A 17,531-nucleotide genomic window follows, 5' to 3' on the forward strand; every position below is an offset into this window, starting at 1 on the left:
GACAGCTCTGACTCTTCATCCAGCCCTGAACTGATCTTATAACAAAGCTGCTTTTATATTCAACATGACTAAGAAGTAGCTCATATTACAGTAGTTACTGTTTAATGTAGGCTGGTGCAAACTGACACGTTTACAAGGAAATAAACATCCTAATGTTTTGCATTTTAAAGCCGAATTTACAAGAAGTCACCAGTGATTAAGGATTTGTCAAAATTATATTCAAGGATATTCATTGAAATGTGCCGTATTTAATAATGAATGGTGTCCACATCAGCTGTGAAAACATTCTGACCAACACATTCTACTCTTGATTGGAACTTCAATACCCAGAAATCCTCTGAGGTGACGTCACTAACAGTTTGAACATGTCAACCCCCAGACTCCCTTATGAAATCTCTACATTTAGTGAGTTTTTCAGTTAGGAGACACTTTATAACCTCCTGAAACGCTGTTTGTGACTGATTCTTCATTATTTGGGCCTTCTTGTAAATTCGGCATGTGTTAGCTCGTTGTGGGTCGTGCTGCAGCCCCCTCAGTCTAACAGGAAGACTCCCAGTCAGTCACACGCCTCTCTGGCTGTTTCCTCCTCACAGTTTACTTTCACTTTCTCTGACAGTTGTGTTGCAGATAGTTTTCTCCGTCTGATCCTCCAGTTGAAGGTAATGTAATGAATCTGACATGTTAGACTCGCTAACACAAGCTCTACTTTTCATTGTTACACCGGAAACAGCACAAAAAATGAAGCTCGGTTGTTTATTTGTCGAAGAACTCGTTTAAGTTTAAACTCGGGACGACGGAGGAGAAACAACTGCCGATGAGAATATCCGCCATTTTGTGCCGATACCTGCTTACTTACTGAAACACAGCCAACACAGACTGACGACAGTTTAACTACCTTGGTTAAGCATCTTTGAGTATTTAGAGTTTCACTGTAGAAGCTTAACTTCTTCTCACTATTCATATTATTACTCCGCGGTGTGTTACGTCATGTGAACTCAGACCTCAGCTACGTCACACAGGTGAAGCACACTCGGAACCATAAAGTAAACAAGTGTTATGTTCGTGACATAGGTCTATATTATATATTATATTATATTGTTGAGCTTGTAACACATTTAGTAGTCACACATGAGGTTAAACTCAGATCGCTGCTCTTTGTATCAGAGTAAGATGACGAGCAGAATCTGTAAAAGATTCACTACATAAAAAACATGTTGGAAAACTCTTTTCTTACAAGCATTAATATTTTATTGATCACATGAATATATGAATATATGTAATATATTTTCACATAAACAAGAAATAATTTTTAGGCTCGATGTCGAGACACTTTTCTCCCTGAACTCAAAATGAATGCAGTTAATTTATCACATGCAGGTAAAATCATGTTAGATGTAATAACAGAAGCACACTAGCAAAGTGTTGGTTGTCTATTAACAACAACAACAACAATAATAATAATAATAATAATAATAATAATAATACATCAGTGTTTTTATTTTTCTTGATGTTTTTCTGACATTAAATACATTCAAGTGAAATATTTATGAACAAACTCAGACAACAGTAAATATGTTAATAAATAGAAACTATTAGAGTTTTAAATGATTATTATCAACAGAGGTGGATTGAAACTTAGTACATTTACTAAAATACTGTATTTAGGCTCTAATATTTCTTTTTATGCAACTTTATATTTGTACTCCACGACATTTTAAAGGCAAATATTTGTCTGACAGACTTTAATTCATAGTTAGTTTTCAGTTTCTCCCTGCTGTCCTGCCAAGTGAAGACTCTGTGTCGTTTGGTCTTTAAGATGTCAAAAGTTGTGGAGAACACTTGACAGTTTCTTAGAGCCAAACGTTGTTTAGAATAATAATTTCATTGGTGTGTGTGTTGCTGTGTAATCTTTGCTTCACACCTCTTGAATTTAGTCCATTAAACCACTGATAACCACTGACCAATCAGGAGCTGCGCTGTGTGATTCTGCAGCTCATCTTAGTTTTTAACATTTTCATTTTATTTGTTGAATGTGTCAAACATTTTGTCCTTTCTCTCTTTTTCAAAGGTCACTTTATACTTCTTGTTGAGAAATAATAGTTTTATGTTTAAATGTTCATGGCTGAAATTAATAATATTCAATTAATGTTCAGTTGATGTGCAGATGAATGATTTGTGTTTCCTCTCCAGATGAAAGTGTGTGTGAGTTGAGCAGCATGAATCAGTGTGAGGACAGAGAGGAGGGAGGCCCTCCCTCTAAAACCACTGGATCTGGACCTGGACCTGGACCTGAGCCCAGCTGTGTGTCCTTCAAGAGTGATGCATCAAAAGATTGTCACATTAATTTTAAAGGAAAACCAGCTCCTGCTGTAAAGAGGTGAGCTGTTAATAACATTAATATGTGACTGATTCATGTTTTAACTGTGGAGAAAGATGTTTTTTGAAACCTGATGTTTATTTTCAGCTTCGTTCTTCTTCACTTAAATGTATCTTCTCACTTTAGAAAGCTGCCCAATAGAACCAGTCTTCAACTCTTCATTTCACTGTGTTGAATTAGTTTGGTCCAATATTCTCTGAAGGTTTATTCCTGATGTTTTCCACTATTTTATGGACAGAAGCTTCTGTGTCTGAAGACTAGAAAGTGAATTAACATCTCTGGTGGTCTTCTTCTCTGTCCAACAGGAGACCAGACTCTACTGGACCTGGACCTGGACCTGAGCCCAGCTGTGTGTCCTTCAAGAGTGACAAGTCAAAGGAGTTTGTTATTGATTTCAAACAAGCACATTCCTCAGACAGACAGTAAGTTGTCGTCCTGTTGCTCTCTGTTGATGTTTGTCCTCATTAAATCCAGTCTGACCAGTTGTCCTGATGGTCTTCATGTTCTCAGAGTGATGATGGAGGTCAGAGCAGGATTAGTATTAAAGGACAGGTTCACATTTCTTCATGTCCGTCCCTAAACAGCTCTGACAGGACAGTGTTCCTCCTGTGGACAAACAGCAGTGACTCACCTCCTGCTGAAATCTGACCCTGCTGCTGAGGAGAGGAAGGGCTGTGTGTTATATCTGATGTTACAAGGGCCCGACCCATCCGGACTTCATGGGGCCGGTACCAAAACCCATATGAAGAGTAAAAAACTGTGATAACTGATACATCGGCTAATTAGATATAAAATATAGAAAAACAAATAACTTATTTTCTGATCTCTTAAATATAGTTTGGACAGTTGAGAAAAAGTTATGAATGAAGGCAGAACATTTTACTGTTTTACAATATTTATTAGATATCCAAAATAATAAACTGTTACAAATATGTCTAAAGTTACTTGGAGCATTTTTAGACATAAGTATAACAAGTCATGTCTACATGATATTGCTTATTTTTGCAAATTATGAATTCATTATTATCTTTATAATTAGGTCATTGTGTCAAAGAGACATAATGAATCATATTTTCATTCTCCAATGTTGGTATCTTGATTGAATACAAGTTTATTGAGACTCTTCACCAATTTGCACTGGACAGTTAGCATCCAGCTAGCTTGTGTTAGCTGTGTGTTGCTGTCCACAGTATTAAACAGGTCAAGAGCTGGAGGGACTAAACCAGACAAGCTGCTGAACCAACCCAGTAAACTGACTGACTGTTGATTCACAGTGGGATCAGCAGTACGACCAACACTGTGATGTCAGAGGAAACCATCTGATTCAATGACGTCATCAACACTTTAACTCAAAGGACCTTCAGCTTGTGTTTGTCTCTGAGTGGACAGACACAATGTGACTGATTCTTCATGATTCCTCCACAGAGTCGACCAGGAGAGCTCAGAGGTTCCCAGAGGTCCGTCTGTCCAGGAGCATCAGACACACCTGGACTCCATATTTATGGTCTGTACATGAACAACAACTACTTTTACATCCAGTCTGTTCACAATAATCTCCATGCTGCACTTTACAGACCAGTGGTGAATCTGTCCAACATGGATCTGATGTTAAATGTTGTCATTCACATAATATTCTGTTTCAGCTGCTGGAGGAGAACATTGTGACTTTTGTGAAGAATGAGCTGAAGAAGGTCCAGAAGGTTCTGAGTTCAGATCCCTCTGAATCCTTAGAGAGTCAAAGGGAGGATGAGGAGGTGTTGGACGGTGAGGATGAAGAGCAGAGGAGGAGCAGCAGAGAGGCATTTCTGAAGATCACACTTCACTTCATGAGGAGAATGAAGCAGGAGGAGCTGGCTGACCGTCTGCAGAGCAGTAAGAGGATTTCTCTAAAGAATTAACATCCTGGATCAATGAGACAATTTGTCTCAACAGATGGAGGAAAAACATGGAAAACATGTTTATATGTGCTATTTTAGGGGAAGGAAATTGTCATATTTTCTTTATAAATGTCTTGATCGTTTTTGTTCTGTGTTCATTTAGAACATCTTGCCGCAGTTTGTCGGCATAAACTTAAATCTAATCTTAAGAAGAAGTTCCAGTGTGTGTTTGAGGGGATCGCTAAAGCAGGAAACCCAACCCTCCTGAATCAGATCTACACAGAGCTCTACATCACAGAGGGAGGGACTGCAGAGGTCAATGATGAACATGAGGTCAGACAGATTGAAACAGCATCCAGGAAACCAGACAGGCCAGAAACAACAGTCAGACAAGAAGACATCTTTAAAGCCTCACCTGGAAGAGACGAACCAATCAGAACAGTGATGACAAAGGGAGTGGCTGGCATCGGGAAAACAGTCTTAACACAGAAGTTCACTCTGGACTGGGCTGAAGACAAAGACAACCAGGACATACAGTTCACATTTCCATTCACTTTCAGAGAGCTGAATGTGCTGAAAGAGAAAAAGTTCAGCTTGGTGGAACTTGTTCATCACTTCTTCACTGAAACCAAAGAAATCTGCAGCTTTGAAGAGTTCCAGGTTGTTTTCATCTTTGACGGTCTGGATGAGTGTCGACTTCCTCTGGACTTCCACAACACTGAGATCCTGACTGATGTTAGAATGTCCACCTCAGTGGATGTGCTGCTGACAAACCTCATCAGGGGGAAACTGCTTCCCTCTGCTCGCCTCTGGATAACCACACGACCTGCAGCAGCCAATCAGATCCCTCCTGGGTGTGTTGACATGGTGACAGAGGTCAGAGGGTTCACTGACCCACAGAAGGAGGAGTACTTCAGGAAGAGATTCAGAGATGAGGAGCAGGCCAGCAGAATCATCTCCCACATCAAGACATCAAGAAGCCTCCACATCATGTGCCACATCCCAGTCTTCTGCTGGATCACTGCTACAGTTCTGGAGGATGTGTTGAAGACCAGAGAGGGAGGAGAGCTGCCCAAGACCCTGACTGAGATGTACATCCACTTCCTGGTGGTTCAGTCCAAAGTGAAGAACGTCAAGTATGATGGAGGAGCTGAGACAGATTCACACTGGACTCCAGAGAGCAGGAAGATGATTGAGTCTCTGGGAAAACTGGCTTTTGATCAGCTGCAGAAAGGAAACCTGATCTTCTATGAATCAGACCTGACAGAGTGTGGCATCAATATCAGAGCAGCCTCAGTGTACTCAGGAGTGTTCACACAGATCTTTAAAGAGGAGAGAGGACTGTACCAGGACAAGGTGTTCTGCTTCATCCATCTGAGTGTCCAGGAGTTTCTGGCTGCTCTTCATGTCCATCTGACATTCATGAACTCTAGAGTCAATCTGCCAGTAGAAGAAAAGCAGTCAAAATCCTGGTGGTCTAAACTATTTGGATACAAACCTGACCCAACAAATCTCATCAACTCCCAGGAGTCTGAAGCAAGAAAAAACGAAGTTGCATTCACACAGTACCTCAGGAGTTTTGTAGACGAGGCCTTAAAGAGTCCAAATGGACACCTGGACTTGTTCCTCCGCTTCCTCCTGGGTCTTTCACTGAAGACCAATCAGTCTCTCCTACAAGATCTGCTGACACAGATACGAAGTTGCTCAGAGACCAATCAGAGAACAGTCAAGTACATGAAGAAGAAGATCAGTGAGAATCTGTCTCCAGAGAGAAGCATCAATCTGTTCCACTGTCTGAATGAACTGAACGATCGTTCTCTAGTGGAGGAGATCCAACAGTACCTGAGTTCAGGACGTCTCTCCACAGATAAACTGTCTCCTGCTCAGTGGTCAGCTCTGGTCTTCATCTTACTGTCATCAGAAAAAGATCTGGATGTGTTTGACCTGAAGAAATACTCTGCTTCAGAGGAGGCTCTTCTGAGGCTGCTGCCAGTGGTCAAAGCCTCCAACAAAGTTCTGTAAGTGTGGAGAAGTTTCTTCAGAATGCAGTAAATGTGCTGTTATTGACCCAAATAGAAATATTTTTTTTGTTCTGCTCATTATTCTTTATCCAGACTGAGTGACTGTAACCTCTCAGAGAGAAGCTGTGAAGCTCTGTCGTTAGTTCTCAGCTCCCAGTCCTCTAGTCTGAGAGAACTGGACCTGAGTAACAACAACCTGCAGGATTCAGGAGTGAAGCTACTGTTACCTGGACTGCAGAGTCCACACTGCAATCTGGGAAGTTTGAGGTCAGATCACTGCTTTTTGTGAATAATTTATATAGTTCTATAAACTCAGACATCAGCTTCTCTGAGTTCATGAATTCTGTGTTTTAGAGAACCTCATTTACGTATATTTAAAATGTGGGTCTGTCAGTCTATTCTGCACTAATCCTGACTTGCATATCTCAACAACCATTGGATGGGTTGTCATGTGGGTTTTGACATTCACGCTCCCCTCAGGATGAACTGTAATTACTTTAGTGATCCTCTGACTTTTCATCATCATCATTTTAATCTGTACAATATGTTGGTTCATGACCAAATATTTGCAAAACTAATGGCATTTCCATCAGCTCCAGTTAGACTCTGTGTTCATTGCTGATTAATAAATTATCGAAAACTAAGATGATGAATATAATAAATGTTAATCCCTTAAACACAGATGTGCACTGAATTATCAGGACTATCAGCTGATATGCGATGTGTGTTGTTTTGTGTGTCTGCAGGCTGTCAGGCTGTCTGATCACAGAGGAAGGCTGTACTTCTCTGGCCTCAGCTCTGGACTCCAACCCCTCCCATCTGAGAGAGCTGGACCTGAGCTACAATCATCCAGGAGACTCAGGAGTGAAGCAGCTTTCTGCTCGACTTAAGGATCCAGGCTGGAGACTGGACACGCTCAGGTATGTAGAGTCCTGCTGCAGCCACAGACAGTCAGTAGCCCCATTTAAACTGCCATGCAAATTCTCCAACTCCGCTTCTGTGAGAATTTTTCGGAGGTAGTGAGGGGTGAAATTTCGCTCGGGTGTGACAGTTTAACTGGCGTTCATTTTAACTGGCGACAGTCCCAGGTGTGCTGCCAGTGTGGTTTGAGAATACCATCTCGAGAGGGGTCCTTGGCCATGTCCGCTAACCAGGAAAAACATTCCCATCACCCTGCTTATTGATCCAAGCAAGGACGCTTTAATGCACGGGCTTACCTGGGCTGAAGCCCAGGGGCCTCACACGTTCAGGGGCCTCCGAAGTTCAGGTTCACGATGAGCTGAAAAGATCATATTGTTTTGTAACTTGTCAGGTTTTCTGTCAATCACTCTAATCGCACGTTACGTGGCTGCTGATTGATCCAAATTAGGAGTTACCCACGTGGCCCCATAGCCTCTGGCCCGTGGGCTGACCTATCAGAATGTCTATAGTTAGTTTTGAGGTGTGTCCCTCTATGATTGAGTGACATTTAGTGGAAAATGTCGGGGAGGACGTTTGAGAGTGGTGCCCAGAAAAGCAAAAAACTTATTAAGAAAGAGTTGGGCGAAAAAGAATTACTGAAGAGGATCCCGAAGCTTTTTTAAACCAGCTGCTGCTGAAAATGGACCCAGCAGCACCAGGGGAAGCTCGCTATCTCATACACCGGAGGGAGCGGAGGAGGCGCAGGCCGCGCAGGTGGATGGAGCCGGAGAGGAGCAGGGGACCGCCCGCAGCAGTGGAGAGGAGGAGGAGGGGGAGCACACGAGCCCCAGAGAGAGGACCAGGCTGAAAAGCAGTCAGGGGGAGACCCATGTAACAGTGACCCGGGCCGCAGGGGAAACAATACTGATGCAAAAGTGCGCGCTTATTGGGCGAAAATGGGACCGGAGTCCTGTCAAAGTAAAGATGCTAACATGATGGATCACACCCCATGCAAACATGTTCTGTCCTTCTTAATTAATAGAGAGGCGTTAGTGGAGCCTGTTTCATATGTCCACGCTTGCTCTCCATGACTTCTCCACACCGGAGCGCACAACAAGGATGCGCTCCGACTCGGACTGCCCTTCCACCTGGACACCGCATACCTCGACCCCGTACTCGGCCAGAGTTTACCCTACACACGGTTATCGTATTTCTCCTTTCACGGACTCCTCGGCGTGTGTGATTAATCCTTCAGCCTGAGTTCAGCCGCAACAGGAGCGGCTCGAGTGCGCTGCGTAAATGAAGGCCACGCGCGGCCCAGAAAGCATCTGCCGCAGGAGCTGGAAGACAAACGACTCAGCAAGGTGGAGTCACTGCGGGTAGCTATTTACTATATCAATGTTGAGCCTGCTGGACTTGTATCGGGATGGAGGTGTCACTTGGAGACGCGCGTAACTGCGCCGCTGCAGCAGAGGTCAGAGTGCAGCGATGATGGCGAATACTCGCTCAAGTTGGCACAGCCAAATAAATGTGACACAAAGTCAACCCAGTGGGAGACTTGGAGATCAGACGCTAAATTCAGATTAGCTGTTGTTAACGCAGTGCTAGCTTGAGGCAGTGTGCAGGCGAAGTTGAGCGCACAGAAGGAGAGATTGAGAGCAAGAGTGAGCGGTCTGCAGCGCAGCCAGCAAGAGTCAGTGAGAGCGCAGAGGTTATTATTGCACCTTAAAATGCATACAAGCAAACATGCAAATACATTTATTGAGCACAGAATATATTTCTGTTTCCGCAAATTACATTATGTTTTAAGATTATACTGCAAACCTCCTGTAAATGTTGCTCAGTTTCATCTTTTTGGCACCTGGCATTAGGCCACGTTGCTATCCATGGGGCTGAATGGAGTGTGTCCGTGCAGGTGCATGTGATTGGTTGACAGGCCAGCTGAGGCCGGAGAACAGGTCACTAACTTTGATCTGTTGCTGTTCTTTGCTTATGCTGTTATTAGTTATTATCAATGTTTGTGCAGACAGGTGATGGTTGGTGTTGCTTTTCATAATATCGTTTGAAATCATATATGCACACATTTTGGTTTTATTATCACCATAAGTTGCTGTGTGTGGTTCTCAAATAAAGTGTATTGTGTTTCTGCTCAAGTGGGCTCAGTGATATGTTAATAACAATATTATGGTGTTTTCTGGCTCAAAGAGGGAAAATTCACTGTTGTATGTCTCGAAAGAAACTACTGCATTTTGTGATGTAGATTACCTAGATATTACGCTTTTTTAAAATGAGAATCGAGGGGATGGAGGGCCTACAAAACCTCTCAGCCCCGGGGCCTAACATTAGGTTAAGGCGGCCCTGGATCCAAGTCATGTATATGTGTATTAATTTTGACGTGGCTTGAACACTACTATTCCACACTGAGATGCCGGGATCTGCGACCTGCAAACCACTGTTAGATGAGTGCTACAGAGCACACAGTGACAGTGTAGGTGACTGTGTCAATGCCTGTCTGAAAAAACGCAACTGTCTATAAATCATCCGAAAGTGCATGTTGTCGGTCTTATATCTTTGTCGTGAATGTCTGTACTCACAAACAACTCGTGGGTGGAACAATCTGAGGCATTTGCTCACTACGAGAGGCTCGAGAGCAGCGTGGAGACGCTGTTGGCTGTGGCGTTGAGTGCGCAGCGTCCAGGTTAACTTGTGACACCTGTTTTCATTGAGTATTTCTTTCATTCCACACTGCGTTCAAATGGTTACTTAAAGCCATCGTTCCGAGCCGCACACATTGTCATTAAGCTGAAGGCAAGTCGATGTGAAAACTGTCATACAGCCTGCAGAGTATGTTGACATTCAGCCCGAACTCAACGTGAGGTCAGTCAGCTGCAGCAAAGCATGAGACGTCCAAATCAACCTGTGATAAAAACGCTGATCGGCGCATGTCGGTCCTTCACTTAGGCCTGGGCGATAAACCGAAAATTTACCGATACCAACATTTACGACGATAACCGACGTCATTTTGGCCATGTCGGTATATTCAGTGTCATAGGCATGACATCCACTAGGGACAGGGGACATGTTCGGTCCACTTGATTAATCTACGCCGGCGTTTACCGATGTGCTTATTTTACATTAATTTGATGGCAAACTCCGCCCGCTGATGCGACACTAGCTATGCCAGGTTAGTATTCAAGTGAACCCACTCTCGCTGTGAGTCGCGGACAGTTTGTGTAATGATGCTGCGTTCAAAGGCTGCAACAGGCCACTGTCTTCGGCCGTCCATTGATCAAACATTTGTGTTTTGTTTTTTATTCACTCCAAATAATGACTGTATTTCCAGCTACAAAATGCACATCTCTCTCCTCCCTCCATTGTTGTTTGCATTTGTGTCTCTGCGTGGTCTGGCACGTGAGTGTCCTCATGCTGGAAAACGTGACTTCTCGCGTACGTGACGTCACTCCCCGAGATGCAAGAAGAAAGCAAAAATATATATTTTTTACTAAGGAAAATGACAAAACTAGTAACACGTTACCGGCATCACTGATTGTGTAGCTTAAGTGCAACATGGAGCATGAAGATGTAAAGAAAAAAATAAAAACAGTAGAATTAACTTTGAGCAAGTTTGGAGGAAAGTTGGAGATGTGGACCCATTTTAAACAAGTCGTGGACCGTGATAATAACATTTGTCGGCTTTGTCGAGTGCATTAAGTGCGGCACTTGTTGCATTACTCATTAAGATTTCTGTAGTTCAAACAACTCGCAATTGTAGTCGAGAACATCAGTTATAACAGCCCACGTGTTAAACAGTTGTCTGGTTTAAATCGGTCTCGGGCTCATAATTACATTCAGTGTGTCGGGCCGGGCTCGGGTCGGGCTTGATTCTAAGCTCTACTCAGGTCCAGCCGTGACTTTACTGAGGTTCACCCAGTGTGAGCAGCAGGAGGGCGGTTAGCTCACCTCCCAGAACATGGCACTGAATTGCTGGAAACTAATTTAGGGACTGTCATCAAATTACTTAGCATAAATATATTAATACAAAATAATTGCAGTTCTTTCAATATCTTCCATGTCATGGGGCCCAGTGACTGTCTTTTTATTGTACTTTAGTGCTTCCTCTATTTTATATGAATATTAATATGCAGAATTTTTTTTCTCAGTAGCTTCCATGTCATGTGACCCACTGACTTCTGAAACAGATTCTGTGTCTATCAAAAATATATAATGATAAAGAAGATAATGGTAAAAAAAAGTTCTCTAATGCTCAAGAGGTTAACATATTATTAAGCAGCAATGTCAGCTTCTCCACTATTTTGTCTCATGTCTTAGATTCTGATTCTGAAGTCCTCAAAATGTTTATTTTTTTACATCCAACCTCTTCCACCACCCGCAGTACAACCACGTGATTCAATTCGAGAAATAAAATAAGCGAGAAGCGAGAAGTTTAGAATTTGTTTATAAGGGACTGTATATTTTATACTTTTTAACTTGTTCAGTTGTTGTCATTTCAAGTAATCTGTGCTTTTCAGCTGTTCAATCGGGTGCTTATCAGTTGTTCTTAACTACTAAATAAATAATATAAATCTTAACTACAATGTACTTTTACAGTCCTTTAAATTGGCATTTCTGTAAATACACAGGACTTTTTTCCCCTTTTTTTAGGCGCGGGGGTTTTACTTATCGTTCATTTATCGTTATCGAGGTGAGTTGCTCAATATATCGTGATATTGATTTGAGGCCATATCGCCCAGCCCTACATTCACTCAACTAAATGAATAGAAATTTCCCACAAAGCATCATTACCAAACTAGGGATCGACCGATTATCGGTAGGGCTGATTATCGGCGCCGATATTCAGCATTTTGACGCATATCTGCATCGGCCTTTTTTTTTTAAATCCGACGGCCGATAAGAGATCAATTTAAAACAGGGTTATTTTGGCTCTGATGCAGCCGAGCCTCTCTGTCTGCTGCCCCGACTCTGTCTCCAGCATTGTCCCACCCACAGCACCATCTGATTGGTTACAGGCAGAACGGGTAACAGCCAATCAGTAGTGAAAGCTGTGCATGCACAGTGCTCACACACAGCTGAGAGGAGAAAAAGTTTAGCCACCACGTGAAACTGGATTCACAGCCCGGCTCTGTTCATGGGGGCTTGGTTCCGAAGGTAAGTTAAGGCAGCAGACTCTCCCGAAATTGTAATAAACATCCCAGTCCTCTACAACTCACAACTACTAGTAACATTACTGTGAGCCCGTTAACGTTACATAAACATAAGCGGCAGCTCTGCTGCTCGCTGTCCCTCCAGACGAGCCTGTTAATCAGTCGAAACTTTTAAATATGGAATATCAATATGGAAATAGTCAGTGACAGTAGAAGTCTGTGTAATGAGTGAGAGAGTAAAAACCTGATAAACTCAATTCAGTCCAGTTTTATTGCAGGGAAGCACGTTGAGGTGAAGGCTGATTAGCTTTTAATTAGCGTAACGTTAGCCCACCGGTCCGCTTTCTCCTTCTCTGGCTGTAGACGCTCAGCAGACTGTAGAAACTCTACAACTCACGACTACTAACGTTACTGTGAGGCCCAATACGTTAGTGGCAGCTGTCTGTTCCTGATAAACACTGATTATTAAAGTGAAGATGCTGCAGGCTATTAAGTGTTTTTAACGGTTTAATCACTTGAAACAAGGTTGCTGATGATATTGATAGGGAAGTAGTCAGTGATAAAAGTAAGAAGTGTGTGTGTGTGAGAGAGAGAGAGTTGAGGGGATGGCTGTGTGTGTGTGTGTGTGTGTGTGTGTGTGTGTGTGTGTGTGTGTGTGTAAGCCACACGAGAAGCTGCAGAAAAGCCAAACAGCAAAGCATCGTCTGTCTGAGAGAAAACTGTAGGGCAATAATGGCTGTTTAACTACCAAGTTATTTTACTTGATCTTTTTCTGTGTTGATTGAGTTATCCTAAGCAGCAGAAAATGACATATTGTCATGAAGTGTGTCCTGAAGCTGTCTTTGGCAGTTTCTTGTAGAGAGGAGCAGGATATTGCTGTTCAAGACTTAAGACATAATGCAACTGCATCATAAAGCCTACATGAACTGCATGGTGTTCAGGGATGAATAGTCTCTTTTGCTGTTGTACTAGCTATAGTTACTGTTTTTCAAACACTTATTGCAGATGGATAGACTTACGTCTATGTGTAAAAACACTCAAAGTTAAGTGTTGGAGTTTGTATTATTCAACATTTTTCTGCCAATATTTTCCCTTTTACTGCAAATGAATATCGGCTCCAAATATCGGTTATCGGCCTCCTTGACTACTAATAATCGGTATCGGCCCTGAAAAAACCATATCGGTTTATCTGTAGACCAAACAAATGTAACATAGTAACTGTAACTGTCTTTGGCAGCTTATATGAGGAAAAAAATACTGCAGTTATACTTGGAGAAGCATCTGTCCTCCCGTCTGTCGTCTCTTTCGTCCTTCCGACTCTAAATCACATTTCTTCCTGAAAAGCAGCGTCTGTCACCAACAAAAAACTTTAAACTTTGACTCAGTTTCACTCTCAGCTGTTCTGGAGTCGTGTTAAGGTTCTGCTGGTGGAAATCCAATGTTTCCTGATTTTGCTGCTTCAAAATAAAAGCTTTGAAATAACTGCATAATGCAGGACTCTTATTTTGAAGGATTTATAGGAATTATTAAACGCAAGAAGATGCTGTGACAACTTTGCATGAATGGACTTTTAATTTCTCTTCTGTGGCAGCAAACAACACATGGTTTCAGTCACTAACTGAGTCTATCCACACACTTTATGTCCGACTACAGTAATAACAGCAGCACTTTACTGTGACTGCAGCAACGTGCTCGTAGCTCTGTCACATACCAGAGAGACTCACTCCCTACCAACACAACACAGAGTAGTGTTTGTTGTCACAAGTTATAGAGCTGCAACTAACAACTATTTTCATAACCCATTAATCACATAAAAACACAAAAGCAGACTTTTAGTTTTTTACATGTCCAGCATTTTATTAAAAGAATAAAACATTGCTCTGACATTTTCCTCTTTAGTCTTGTTCAGTTCACTTTCAAACAACTTTCCAGATTGTAAAAGCAACATAAATGTATTAGAGGTGATGAAATGTCTCCATTATAAGATGCATCAAAATGCAGAGACAGAGCATCATCAAACGTGAAAGACGCTGCAGATGGATACATGTTTTGTTTGATGATTGAAAAGATGCAGCTTTTATTTTGTGGACTGACAGCTGTGTGCAGTGATATAGATCATTGGGGACGACGAACACTGAGATGCATCCAGAATCGTTGACAGCTGAATCTTAATGGAATCGTGAGGTGAAGATTCACACCTCTAAAATGTTTGTTACATGAAGAATGGCTTTTCATACACACCAACATCCTGTGGCTCACTCTCAGTGTGTGAGGAGAGTGGCAGAGGTGAAGAGGTTCAGGGAGAACAGGGAGAAGCAGCCTGATGGACAGATTGTGTTTCTGTGTATGAGAGTCATGTCATGTCCATGTTTGCATGCTGAAAGAGGATGTGCTGCTCTGACCCCCCTCCTCCTTTCAGGGTGGAGCCTGCTGGAGTCCGATGGTTGACACCAGGTCCGTGGAGATGTGAGTGTCTTTTTACTTTCATTCATGAAAACACTGTGACATCACTTATTCACATCTGTGATGTCATCATCACACTGATGACACATTAATAACTGCAGCTGTGTTGTGTCTTTTTCTCTCCGTCAGATTCCTGTGAGCTCACAGTCGACACAAACACAGTCAGCAGAAAGATCAAACTGTCTGACAACAACAGGAAGATGACACGTGTGAAGGAGGATCAGTCATATCCTGATCATCCAGAGAGGTTTGACTGGCCTCAGCTGCTGTGTAGAACTGGTCTGACTGGTCGCTGTTACTGGGAGGTCGAGTGGAGAGGAAATGTTTCTATATCAGTGAGTTACAGAAGAATCAGAAGGAGAGGAGACATTAAAGACTGTGTGTTTGGATACAATGATCAGTCCTGGCGTCTGAGGTGCTTTGATGATGGTCGTTACTCTGTCAGTCACAATAACAGAGAAACACTCATCTCCTCCTCCTCCTCCTCTGGTAGAGTAGCAGTGTATGTGGACTGTCCTGCTGGCACTCTGTCCTTCTACAGAGTCTCCTCTGACTCACTGATCCCCCTCCACACCTTCAACACCACATTCACTGAACCTATTTATCCTGGATTTGGGTTCTTGTGGTCCAGTTCTGGTTCCTCAGTGTGTCTGTGTGGTGTTTAGTGTGCAGAGTCTCCTCCTGTCACAGAAACATTGTCAGTGCTGAACAGTTGAGTCTGTACAGGATCACAGTCACATCAATCTTTCAGCTTCTTGTCATAAATTCATCAGTCAACTTTGTACAAAATGATTCAAACTGATTGAAAAGATTCTTCATTTACATTTTAAACTTCTTCCATTAAATTGTGTAAATTGCGTTGACTTGTACTTTCTGTCATGTGATGTTTTGAATTCCGGCTCTTGTTCCAATAAAATCCACAACTATTAGTGAAATGTAAGAAACAGAAAACATTGACTCGTCTGCAGCTTTAATTGTAAAGAATCATTGTGAACAAAGTTGTGAATGGACAGTAAAATCTGATCAAATGTACTCGACACTCCACCTGAAACACTCTGACTTGTTTCATGTGTTTCTAATGATGAAACCAAAAGTTTGATGGTGTTGGTTAACACATGTAATTATGTCCGTAGTGACGTGATAAACTGCACAACATCTGTTCATTTCTGTGTGATTATTATATGAGAAGAAAACACATTTGAATGACAATCATTGTGTTTCTCTCAGTGTTTTGTGGCTGTTGAAGTCCGGCTGTATTTTCAGGACGTTTGTTGGATTTGAATCTGGTCCGTGAAACTAAACAGCTGTGAGAAAAGTCTTTCTCTGTCTGACCCGGTTGGCTGAAGATGTTTGGAAGTCTGAGAGCCGGATGAAATACTGAAACACTTTCAGAGATCACAAACTAAACTGTCCTGATGAAGTTTTTAAACAAGTGCTGAAGAGATTTGAACTCATGTTTGATGCTTCTGAACGTTGATGTTCAGAGCAAAGAGTCCAAAACTTGTACAAATTGTTCCTTTTTGTTTCAATCTGACTTTGTTTGTGAAACGATCAGCTGACGAGTTTATAATCAGACTGAAAGATGTCGCACAGCATCACTGAAATGTTTCTCCTCTGCTAAAGTAGCTCAATATAAGAACATCAAATATTTACAATATTAATGAGGTGATAAGACAATTTTTCCAACAGAACACTGTTTGAAGCCAGAGAGGTGGCAGGGTCCGCCACATATAAACACAGTGAAACAGTATAAAGTTTGTTTATTTAGTTTGTTGATCAGCTGATGAAGATCTTTGTCTGCTCGTTGTTGTTTCTTCCACTAAACTACAGACTGCTCCTTTAAACTTTCTTTCCTGGCATCAGAAATCGAGTGAAGAACAAAAACTTTGACTGGATTTTAGAAAAATCTGAAACAAGTATTATTCTGTGTGATTGCAGCACAGCGAGCACAACTTAAACTCCTCTTTTTATTTTATTATTCTGACTTGTTTCAGGATAAAAGACAATTTTAAAAACAGATTTTAAATATTCTTAAAGCTTAAACATGTTTTCTTTTAGAGAAGGAACAAATAAATAACAAAAGCAAAACAGAATGAGTGTAAAAGTTTGCTGAGACATGAATTGATGATGAAGTGAAAGCAGGTGGCAGCACAGAATCAGTGGGACTCAAAGATCTTCTGTCCTGACGACTCTCATCAATCTGTATGTGACTCATTTGTTTAACACTCACATTCAATCATTCATTTTCTCTTCATTTCTTTTGTTCAACGCTTTAAGTTCTCACCAAATATGTTCAATGCTTCAACATGTGTGTGAATCAATAAGTCATGTAGTGATTATGGGTCGTTCCAACCAGCCAACTCACCCACAATCCAGAACTTTTCCCGCTTCTCCAGAACACTTCATGTAGAAACTTAAATGAACTGAATGTGATCGTGCAGCTGAACTCCAAATACTTTTTAACTTGTGGATTTTTCAACTTTGACTCTCTAAACTCAATTTCAGGATTTTGGTGAAATTTGAGACAAAACAAGTATTTGGATTTTACAAGTTGTCATGAATTGAACAAAAGTTTCAACACAAATGTCTTTAAAAAGAATGTGTGACATGAGCTGGCAGGTCCTGGGTCAGTCGGTGTGGAGCGACCCGTATCTACAGAACATCTAAATATCTTATTTTACTCTGTCCTTTACTGATGTTCTGAAAATAACACGTGTCATACTTTCCATAC

This window comes from Sparus aurata, chromosome 24, assembly GCF_900880675.1.
Source record: "Sparus aurata chromosome 24, fSpaAur1.1, whole genome shotgun sequence".
In the NCBI taxonomy this organism is placed as follows: domain Eukaryota; kingdom Metazoa; phylum Chordata; class Actinopteri; order Spariformes; family Sparidae; genus Sparus; species Sparus aurata.